General features: G+C 43.2%; 2 long non-coding RNA genes across 2 annotated transcripts in view; both read right to left on the reverse strand.

Annotated features, from left to right (window-relative positions):
- The window catches only part of LOC135561714 (uncharacterized), a 29,541-nt gene extending 23,569 nt beyond the window's left edge, over positions 1-5,972 (reverse strand). Inside the window, exon 1 of the long non-coding RNA XR_010459616.1 lies at positions 5,907-5,972. This is a non-coding gene — a long non-coding RNA (uncharacterized LOC135561714). The remainder of the gene's footprint in view (positions 1-5,906) is intronic.
- Positions 5,973-11,744: 5,772 nt separating this feature from the next.
- LOC135561715 (uncharacterized) lies at positions 11,745-12,290 on the reverse strand. The gene is made up of 3 exons (XR_010459617.1): positions 12,176-12,290; positions 11,898-12,031; positions 11,745-11,813 (listed from the first exon to the last, which is right to left on the reverse strand). It is a non-coding gene; the product is annotated as an uncharacterized LOC135561715 (long non-coding RNA).
- Positions 12,291-12,576: the final 286 nt, after the last annotated feature.

Below are 12,576 nucleotides of genomic sequence, written 5' to 3' on the forward strand. Positions count from 1 at the left end.
CCATCCCTCCCTCCATCTCTCAGCCCTTCAACTGTGAACATGGAGGGATGAGATAAGATAAGATGGATAAGAGCGTCTGCTAAATGACTTAAATGTAAATGTAAATGTAGTCTACCTGGTTTGATCCCCTGACTCCATAACAACAGCTAGTCTACCTGGTTAGAGCCCCTGACTCCATAACAACAGCTAGTCTACCTGGTTGGATCCCCTGATTCCATAACAACAGCTAGTCTACCTGGTTAGATCCCCTGACTCCATAACAACAGCTAGTCTACCTGTTTAGATCCCCTGACTCCATAACAACAGCTAGTCTACCTGGTTAGATCCCCTGAGTCCATAACAACAGCTAGTCTACCTGGTTAGATCCCCTGACTCCATAACAACAGCTAGTCTGCCTGGTTGGATCCCCTGACTCCATAACAACAGCTAGTCTACCTGGTTAGAGCCCCTGACTCCATAACAACAGCTAGTCTACCTGGTTGGATCCCCTGATTCCATAACAACAGCTAGTCTACCTGGTTGGATCCCCTGACTCCATAACAACAGCTAGTCTACCTGGTTGGATCCCCATTAGCTGACTCCATAACAACAGCTAGTCTACCAGGTTGGATCCCCATTAGCTGACTCCATAACAACAGCTAGTCTACCTGGTTGGATCCCCTGACTCCATAACAACAGCTAGTCTACCTGGTTGGATCCCCATTAGCTGACTCCATAACAACAGCTAGTCTACCTGGTTGGATCCCCTGACTCCATAACAACAGCTAGTCTACCTGGTTGGATCCCCTGACTCCATAACAACAGCTAGTCTACCTGGTTGGATCCCCATTAGCTGACTCAATAACACCTGGAGTCCAAACACAACTAACTAAAAGACATTATGGCACAACGCCATACGTTGTTGCTACTTTAAAAAATGTATCCTGCTGCTCAGCCACTTTACCTATACTGATAGTATACATGTAACTACCTCATCTATCACCAGTATCACTGATATGGTTATTGATATTGTTCTACTACATACTATGTAACTACCTCATCTATCACCACTATCACTGATATGGTTATTGATATGGTTCTTCTACATACTATATAACTACCTCATCTATCACCAGTATCACTGATATGGTTATTGATTTTGTTCTTTGTCAGGGTAGGTTCATTGTTCCTTGTCAATCATTGGTTTACTGGTGAAATCAGCAATCAGACAATAACTTCTTTAAGTAAATCAATCAAACCTTTACTAATGTAACTGCAGACAGAATTTGACAATGGAACCTATAGCATGTATGTTTCTGCAACCAACCAAAGGGCTGGTTAACTATATAGACTATATACCCATGATCACTCCCTAGTGGTATGATCACCTACGTCAATGTATGTGTGTTTCCAAAAGCTGAGGTTACCTTATAAGGTAACCTGGTACAGTAGCTTCTGTGAATTCATTAGCATTGTCCACTGTCACACAAGATCAACATGTCAAAACCAGACAGTGGTTACTTCTCTTTATCTAGTTTCAGTCTGACTCAGACCCAGCCTGCAAGCACACTCTCACAACAGCCAGAGCTTAACCACAAAGACTAATATAGATGCTTGTGCAACATATAGTGGCAGCGTTTTAGACACATAGCAACAGTATCTATTCAAAGGCCTGCAGCAAAACATATGAATCTTAAGGTCCCCTTAATCAATAATTAATTCAGATTAATCCTACATCTTCTACATACTGTATAACTAACTAATCGATCACCAGTATCACTGGTATGGGTATTGATATGGTTCTTGTACATACTGTATATTATGTAGTTCTTTCTCTGCTGGCATTGACATTTGTTATTATATTATTTATATTGACACTATCTATTTCTGATATTGCTACTATGTCAGTAACCATTTGTCTGTACAGTTTCTGCCTTCTGTAGAGACCCATCCACGTTGCTAGATGTGGCTGGGGGGTATAGCATTTCTATCACATGACCCATCCACGTTGCTAGATGTGGCTGGGGGGTATAGCATTTCTATCACATGACCCATCAGTTTAGTGTCTCGATTAGCATCATCTAACATTTATACAATATATATATCTGGACACTTTCTGTTGATCTGGAATTGTTCCTTATTGTAGGCTACTACTTTTAGTCTTAATCTTTACTACACTACTCACTGTTTATCACATGACCTCACATGTGAATCCTTAAACAGATGGGTGGGGTTAAGACTTAAAGGGGGTGTGAACAATGCTGAATGGGTGGAGACAAAGGAGAGCTCTCCAGTAGGTACACCTAAACATTCAGGGGCCATTTTCTCAATGGTGGGGTTTCAACTCTCAAAGCAGAATTACTTTCCCATTGTTCCTCAAATGCAGAGTATGATACACCATTTTGTATCTCTGTCTCTGATTTTTTTCCAATGTAAAAAACACATTTTCAAATGTTGCTATATAAGACCGAATCAAGGAGGTCGGTCACGTAAAGATTCAATGCCCATTACTTTTTACCGAATTGATGAGAGGGACTATTGTTCATTAAAAAAAAACTACTGTAGATAATAATCACCTTAATGTGCTGTCAATCACCGATAACAATAATACCATACCTCATAGCCCTGTAGCCTTTCTCACATCACATTGGATCTTATTGATTAGGCTAATCACTATGAATCAATACCAATGTAAATAAGCCTAAAATAATCATTCTTGAACGTTTAAATCAATATTGTATTAACTTGGCGGATGTCTTAACCCCTAAAGCATCTCTCTCTTTATGATGAACTAACTTCTCAAAAATACTTTTCTACATTACATTGTAAAAGAAAGCTACAAACATCTGAAACATTTTTCTTCGACGATAACGTCCGTTACTTCCTCTACTTCCTTATACAAATATTTCCTGTTTCAACTAGTGATGGGTCGTTCGATAACGACAGGTTGTTTTTGAACGGATTTTTTTGGTGAACGTCGGTAACCGAATTGCATCGGTGAAAGAGCCGTTCATTTCGCTCCCTGGTTTACATACAGCTACGAGGTGCTTTTTGAGCTCAAAACAACGATTAAATGCAGATAAGTTACACAATAATTTTCTGAAGAGGGTGAATCCTTACTGCAGAAACAATAAATAGTGGGCCAGCGTCATTCTTGTCAAGGCATTTGTTGTGCGTAAAAAACAAACAGTTGATCTAATAATTTAAATACTAGTTATCGAAAAAAGAAAAAAGCCCACTTAATTTTTGGCCAAAACTTTTGTATTTTCCTGATGTATGATTTTTAGTGACGTTGCCAGTTCTTGTTCCTGAATGTATTTCGTTATTTGGTCCTCAAAACTTGAACTCGAGATTTACCATTTGGAGATTGCAGCGTTTCCGCAACCATATGATTGGTCGGGTAAGCTAACGCGTCATCACACTCCCTCATCTGATTGGTCGGGTAGGCGGACCTTCTGACTTTGTGGATGTGGTAACTAGTGAGCAAAGCAGATCACCACCTTTCTGAGTTTATCAACTTAATGTCGCCTGCAAAACCACAGGGATCTCGGTAAAAAACTAAATCTGACTGGGAAAAATCGATTTGAACCGTCCTCTTTCTCGAGCTGACATCGTATTTTCAGAGCTCCCAGTTGTTGTGATCGCGGCATAAACTTTTTCACATAAGCCCTTCTTTTAGTTTCAATACCCATTGCCGCACGTCACTTTTACTTGACCGAATTGACGAGAATTACTTTTATTTTTCAAGGAAACTAGTTTACGTGATAGACGTCTTCCCCTCCGGGAAGTGAAAGAGTGCAAAGATAATAATTATGTGGACGTCTTACCTCTCTCTGCGATTGCCTAAATTCTCGAAACACTTTTCTCCATAAAATTGTAAAAGAACGGTACAGTACAAACCTTAGAAACATTTTTCTTCTACCGATATTGTCCATTTCTTCCTTCACTTCCTTATAAATGTACTTCCTATTTCAACACAGTGGGCTGGTTCAACATGTATACGATTATATTATATATTCACATTTATGTCATGTAAAGTTTTCATACACTTAATGCCAGTATTCAGCCCATGAATTCATATTCTATCTGGTAAAAGTGCATTTTGTATTATTTTATATCAGGATTTGATTGAGTGATGTTTTGCAGTGCTACCAGCAGAGGGCAGTGTGACAACAACCAGGTTCCGCAGAAGGACGCAAGACGGTCATATCTGTGTTGTTATGGTAACACGACAGGATGGGTAACCGATGACAGACAATGATTCTGCAAACCCTCCCCCCAAAAAATATTGATTGTAATGTATAGCAAATGAAGTTAAAAATAGACTCTTTATAATGTGAAGTTACATTGAACTAATCACACTAATCAAAGACACATTCACACACAGAGAGACCAACACACATTCAGAGATAGACATGCACAGACAAATACATTCCATTCCTTTTCCTGTCATTTATTGAAAATGTATTTGACAGAGATACTTCACATCAATCATCATTTCTGTAAATGTGACAGATTTAGCCAGCTAGCTAGTTTAACTGTAGTCCCTGGGCAGGTAGATCAACGTAGGTTGAACAGCTCCTTATATGTCCTTCAGACACTCTCAAGTCATTGGTAAAGGAGTGACAGGTTGAACAGCTCCTTATATGTCCTTCAGACACTCTCAAGTCATTGGTAAAGGAGTGGCAGGTTAACACATATGTCCTTTGAACACTCTATATGTCCTTCAGACACTCTCAAGTCATTGGTAAAGTCATTGGTAAAGGTGTGACAGGTTACACAGCTCCTTATGTCTGTCAATCATTGGTAAGAGGTGACAGGTTAACAGGCTCCTTATGTCAATGTCAATTGTTCCAGACATGAGGCTCTCACTGAGAAACCTGCTGATAGACTGAGATGGTTGTGTTGATATTCAGCCTCTCTCATGAACCTCTAACAGGAAACCTGCTGATAGACTGAGGTGGTTGTGTTGGATAATCGTCTCTCATGAACCTCTAACAGGCCAACACTGTACAATATATTCACCAAAAAACATTTATGTTGAATGTGTGTAGGACTGACTGACCCTCCTGCTAAGATAGGGGTCCAGCTAGGTACCTAGTGGAGGGACTAACTGACCCTCCTGCTAGAAGATCCACACATCCAGGAGGCTGCAGAAGGAGAGGCTGTTGGTTGGACCTTTCGCAAGGGTCCAGCTCCCCAAGAAGGTTGATCATCCTGGAACTTGGTTCAGTTCCCTTTCTCAACATGTCGATGATGTCACGTGCCTTCTCTGCCCCCTCTCAGCTATCCCCTTAGTGAGTCCATTTCCTCACTTCCTTCAGAAAGAGTGAGTTGTAATCCCATAAAGAATCTAAGGAAGGTCATGGTGATGTGTATCTTTGACTAGCCTCACACAGTGACACTCAAAGTCAATCTTAAATGAATCATTATTTATTGTCAGTGAGCTGGAAAGGTTCAACCAACTAAATGCACCATAGTACACATCAATCAGGGGGCTATGCCTGGGGCAGCCCCAGCAGTTTTCTTATATATAGCTATACACAGACAAGGTACATTTGCATGATTTAGTACTAATTAATGATTAATTACTGTTTGCTTCATTCATGTGACCGACCAATACTGGTTCATAGCATTTGACAGACCAACACCTCACGACTTCTTCTCTCTAAACTGAGACCTTGAAACTGAGATATCTCCTTCTCAAACCAACGTCTGGCCTTACTGCCCCTGAGAAATTACAGCTACTGATATAGTGAGGATTTGTACAGTCAGCCACTTGATGAACACACAAAAATTAGTTTACAGAACAGCACATGAATAAAACAGACATTTTGTTAAAAAAGAATAGCACAAACAAACATTTCCCTTAAAATCATTTTAAGTGTCTTAGTCCACAGACTAGAAGACAGGCCTCAACATCTAGCCTCAACAGACTAGGAGACAGGCCTCAACATCTAGCCTCAACAGACTAGAGACAGGCCTCAACATCTTCAGATTAGTGAAGAAGTGTCTTTTTGTCCACAGACTAGAAGACAGGCCTCAACATCTTCAGATTAGGTGAAGTGTCTTCGTCCACAGACTAGAAAGACAGGCCTCAACATCTTCAGATTAGGTGAAGAAGTGTCTTCGTCCACAGACTAGAAGACAGGCCTCAACATCTTCAGATTAGGTGAAGAAGTGTCTTCGTCCACAGACTAGAAGACAGGCCTCAGCATCTTCAGATTAGGTGAAGAAGTGTCTTCGCCCACAGACTAGAAGACAGGCCTCAGCATCTTCAGATTAGGTGAAGAAGTGTCTTAGATCCACAGACTAGAGACAGGCCTCAGCATCTTCAGATTAGGTGAAGAAGTGTCTTCGTCCACAGACTAGGAGACAGGCCTCAGCATTTTCAGATTAGGTGAAGAAGTGTCTTCGTCCACAGACTAGGAGACAGGCCTCAGCATCTTCAGATTAGGTGGAGAAGTGTCTTCGTCCACAGACTAGAGAGACAGGCCTCAGCATCTTCAGATTAGGTGCTACAAGACAGAGGATGGAGGAGAAGGGAAGAGGAGATCAGAAAGTATGGGAGAAGAAGGAGGAGTGAGATACACCTGAGATAATGATGTGATAATGGTCCTATGATACACCTGAGATAATGATGTGATGATGGTCCTATGATACACCTGAGATAATGATTTGATGATGGTCCTATGATACACCTGAGATAATGATTTGATGATGGTCCTATGATACACCTGAGATAATGATGAGATAATGGCCCTATGATAAGACACATTTATTACAGGCAGCAACACAAAAACATGGTTCCATTCTGAAAAAGACTCTCTTTGATCTGGGTAGCTATGTTTTTATTTGACCTATATTTAATCATTCCACATATTCAAGGGAGGGAGAAAAGAAACCGGTCTTACCTAGATTCACTCAAGTACTTAACAAGATGGTATTCATGTTCACTGAGAGCTTTGAGACAAGCTCCCATCACTTCTGGTCCTTTAGGGAGGACTGCATTCAGTAGTTCTCTCATTCGCTCCTGTTCAGTTGTTTCAGCTTTTATTCTGGAGTACTCTTCTTCACCAATCATGTACTTTGTCCGCAGAACATCTGCTATTGGCTGTGTGTTTTTGACTCGCTGAATGAGTTCAGCCATGTGTTTCTGAAGAAACTCCTCAGCAGGAATCCCAGGTAGTGTTAATGCTGAAGGGGGGTGAATTAAATAAATATGTCTTTAGGGTGAACAGCAGCTGTTTCTACATCTAACAGTCTCTCCAGTTAACATTCCTCTGATAGTCATTTTCTTGAATAGAGCCGACTCCAGGGTTGTAGGCAATTCAATTGAAGTCAGTCAAAAATAAAAATGAAATTCCTATTCGGTTTATTGAGAAGTCACTGAAAGTAAAAAGTAGATGCCCTTTTCAGTTATTAGTTAGATTTCAGTTTACTTCCTGAATTGACTGATTTATTTGGAGTAGCGCCTACCCTGGCTGACACGATTGTCTATTCTACTTAACATACAGAGCCTTGCAAAAGTGTTCATACCCCTTGGATTTCTCTATTGTGTTACATAGTGGGATTAAGATTTAGTGCCAATATTTAAATAACATTTAATAAAAACATCTACACACAATAACCCATAAACATCACAATACCCCTGCGACATCACAATGCCCCATAACGACATCACAATACCCCATAACGACATCACAATACCCCATAACGACATCCCACAATGCACCCCATAAACATCACAATACCCCATAACGACATCACAATACCCCATAACGACATCACAATACCCCATAACGACATCACAATACCCCATAAACGACATCACAATACCCCATAACGACATCACAATACCCCATAACGACATCACAATACCCCATAACGACATCACAATGCCCTCGCGACATCACAATGCCCCCTTCATGACATCACAATACCCCATGTGAAGCGCATCCACAATACCCCATAACGGCATCACAATAACCCATAACGACATCCCAATACATAACGACATCCCAATACCCCATAACGACATCACAATACCCCATACTTGTATCCACAATACCCCATAACGACATCACAATGCCCCATAACGACATCACAATACCCCGCCGCGACATCACAATACCCCATAAACGACGTCACAATACCCCGCCGCGACATCACAATACCTAACGACATCACAATACCCCATAACGACATCACAATACCCCATAACGACATCACAATACCCCATAACGACATCACAATACCCCATAACGACATCACAATACCCCATAACGACATCACAATACCCCATAACGACATCACAATACCCCATAACGACATCACAATACCCCATAACGACATCACAATACCCCATAACGACATCACAATACCCCATAACGACATCACAATACCCCATAACGACATCCACAATACCCCATAACGACATCCCAATACCCCATAACGACATCCCAATACCCCATAACGACATCACAATACCCCATAACGACATCACAATACCCCATAACGACATCACAATACCCCATAACGACATCACAATACCCCATAACGACATCACAATACCCCATAACGACATCACAATACCCCATAACGACATCACAATACCCCATAACGACATCACAATACCCCATAACGACATCACAATACCCCATAACGACATCACAATACCCCAATACCCCACCGCGACATCACAATACCCCATAACGGCATCCACAATACCCCATAACGGCATCACAATAACCCATAACGACATCCCAATACCCCATAACGACATCCCAATGCCATAGCGACATCCACAATACCCACCACTGCTGACATCACAATACCCCATAACATTGTCCCACAATACCCTCATGACATCACAATACCCCTCGCGACATCACAATACCCCATATGACATCACAATACCCCATAACGACATCACAATACCCCATAACGACATCACAATACCCCATAACGACATCCCACAATACCCCATAACGACATCCCAATACCCCATAACGACATCACAATACCCCATAACGACATCCACAATACCCCACTAACGACATCACAATACCCCATAACATCACAATACCCTGACATCACAATACAATCACAATACCCAAAACAACAAAGCAAAAACCCTGCGACATCACAATACCCCATAACGACATTACAATACCCCATAACGTTTAAACATCACAATTTGCAAAAACAGGTTTATTGTTTTTGCAAATGTAAAAAAACAAGAAACAGAAATACCTTATTTACATAAGTATTCAGACCTTTTGCTATGAGACTCCAAATTGAGCTCAGGTGCATCCTGTTTCCATTGATCATCCTTGAGATTTTTCTACAACTTGGAGTCCACCTGTGGTAAATTCAATTGATTGATTGGACATGATTTGGAAAGGCACATACCTGTCTATATAAGGTCCCACAGTTGACTGTGCATGTCAGAGCAAGCCAAGCCATGAGGTCTCAGGAATTGTCCGTGAGGCTCTGAGACAGGATTGTGTCGAGGCACAGATTTGGGAAGGGTACCAAAAAATGTATGCAGCAGTAAAGGTTCCCAAGAACACAGTGGCCTCCATCATTCTTAAATGGAAGATTTGAACCACCAGAAGAGTCTTCCTAGAGCTGGCCGCCCGCCCAAACTGATTAATCGGGAGAAAGAGCCTTGGTCGGTAGGGTGACCGGGGCACCGATGGTCACTCATCTCCAGAGTTCCTCTGTGGAGAACCTTCCAGAAGGACAACCATCTCTGCAGCAGTCCACCAATCAGGCCTTTATGGTAGAGTGTCCAGACAAGCCACTCTCAGTAAACAGCACATGACAGCCAGCTTGGAGTTTTCCAAAAAGGCACCTAGAGACTCTCAGATCATGAGAAACAAGATTCTCTGAGTCTGATAAAATCAAGATTGAACTATTTGACCTGAATGCCAAGCTTCACATCTGGAAGAAACCTGTCACCATCCCTACAGTGAAGCATGGAGGTGGCAGCATCTGTACGGTGAAGCATGGAGGTGGCAGCATCATACTGTGGGGATGTTTTTCAGTGACAGCGACTGGGGGACAAGTTAGGATCAAGGGAAAGATGAACAGGGTAAAGTACAGAGAGATCCTTGATGAAAACCTACTCCAGAGCGCTCAGACTGAGGCGAAGGTTCACCTTCCAACAGGACAACGACTCTAAGCACACAGACAAGACAATGCAGGAGTGGCTTTGGGACAAGTCTCTGAATGTCTATGAGAGGCCCAGCCAGAGCCTGGACTTGAACCCGATCGAACATCTCTGTAGAGACCTGAAAATAGCTGTGCAGCAACACTTCCCATCCAACCTGACAGAGATTGAGAGGATATGCAGAGAAGAATGAGAGAAACTTCCCAAATATAGGTGTACCAAGCTTGTAGTGTCGCACCTAAGAAGATTCTAGGCTGTAATTGCTGCCAAAGGTGCATTCAACAAAGTACAGAGTAAAAGGGTCTGAATACTTATGTAAATGTGATCATTTTTTTATTTTATTTTATACATTTGCAAAAATGTCTAAACCTGTGTGTGCTTTATGAACATGGGGTATATTGCTTGATGTCATTATGAAGTATTGTAATGTCGGTATTGTGTGTAGATTGACAAGAAAACAACAATTGAATCCATTTTAGAACAAGGCTGTAACATAAGAAAATGTGGAAAAGTCTAGGGCTCTGAATACTTTCGAATGCTCTGTAACTCTCATGGTTACTTACTTGTTGACTAGTTGAATAAACAAAATGAGGTTATATCACTCTAAACAGCATCTGGTACTAAAGTGTCAGTGACGTATTCTGTCACACCCTGATCTGTTTCACCTGTCTTTGTGATTGTCTCCACCCCCTCCAGGTGTCACCCATCTCCCCATTACCCCCCCCATGTACTTATTCCTGTGTCCTCTGTCTGTTGACAGTTTGTCTTGTTTGTTCAAGTCAACCAGTGTTTTTCCCCAGTCTCTCTTTTCCTGTCTTCCTGGTTTTGACCCTTGCCTGTCCCTGACCACTCTGGCTGCCCCTGTCCCCCGCCTGCCTGACCACTCTGGCTGCCCCTGTCCTGACCCGCCTGCCTGACCCTCTGCTGCCCCTGTCCCACCCCGCCTGCCTGACCACTCTGGCTGCCCCTGTCCCTGACCCGCCTGCCTGACCACTCTGGCTGCCCCTGTCCTGACCCGCCTACCTGACCACTCTGGCTGCCCCTGACCCTGACCCGCCTGCCTGACCACTCTGGCTCCCCTGTCCCTGACCCGCCTGCCTGACCACTCTGGCTGCCCTGTCCCTGACCCCGCCTGCCTGACCACTCTGGCTGCCCCTGTCCCTGACCCGCCTGCCTGACCACTCCTGGCTTCCCTGACCCCGCCTGCCCTGACCAGTCTGGCTGCCCCTGTCCCTGACCCCGCCTGCCTGACCACTCTGGCTGCTCCTGTCCCTGACCCCGCCTGCCTGACCACTCTGGCTGCTCCTGTCCCTGACCCCGCCTGCTGGGCTGCCCCTGTCCCTGACCCCGCCTGCCCTGACCACTCTGGCTGCTCCTGTCCCCTGACCCCACCTGCCTGACCACTGGCTGCTGTCCCTGACCCCGCCTGCCTGACCACTCTGGCTTCCCCTGACCCCGCCTGCCTGACCCACTCTGGCTGCCCCTGTCCCTGACCCCGCCTGCCTGACCACTCTGGCTGCTCCTGTCCCCTGACCCCGCCTGCCTGACCACTCTGGCTGCTCCTGTCCCTGACCCGCCTGCCTGACCACTCTTACAATAAACACTGTTACTTGGACTGTCTGCATCTGGGTCTTACCTTGGTTCTGATAGTATTCATCTGAAAGATAAACAACATGAGTTATATCACTTTAAATAACATCTGGTACAAAAGTACAAAGTGATGATTGACATGTGCTCCTACCTCGTGATACTATTTCTGTCCATACTATCCTCTCATCATCACTGAATAACTCCATCTCAATGTCAATCCCTGTTATTTTCACAATCGCCTTAGAAAAAGCTTGGTGTGGTGTCTCTATGTATGAGATTAATCCTCTGGAGGGAGAGAGAGACTGCTTTAGCAATGTGAACATGTTTTCCATGCCAATAAAGGCATTTGAATTGAATTGAGAGAGAGAGCAATAAATAGAAATGTGACTTAAATGTCAGATTCATGTTCTTAGTCAACTAAAACTGTACCGGTGGATTGATGGAGGTTGAACAGGGAATGTTCAGTCTGAAGGAACTCTTCAGTTTGAAGGACCGCTCTGGTCTGGAGATGAGAATCCTTGAAGATCCTTGAGACATTTCCTGTTGTTCCCACAGCCTGCGAAAACTTGAGCCGGAATACCCAGCCAGTCAATGTATAGTCTGATTTCAAACATTATTCAGAAAACTAGCAACACACTTATCTTAATTTACCATTCGAGTGTCAACATAATCTAACATAACTAACCAGGGGTGCAGTTTAAGGTCATCTCTATAATAATGATACCTCACCAGTATCTGGCCAGGGTCACTGGGAAACAGGTACAGGCGTGGGATTAGTGTTTCCCTTTTCACTGACAGATAGAGCATCAGCTCACAGTGGACATCTACGT

This window comes from Oncorhynchus nerka, linkage group LG18 (genome assembly GCF_034236695.1).
Source record: "Oncorhynchus nerka isolate Pitt River linkage group LG18, Oner_Uvic_2.0, whole genome shotgun sequence".
Taxonomy (NCBI): Eukaryota; Metazoa; Chordata; class Actinopteri; order Salmoniformes; family Salmonidae; genus Oncorhynchus; species Oncorhynchus nerka.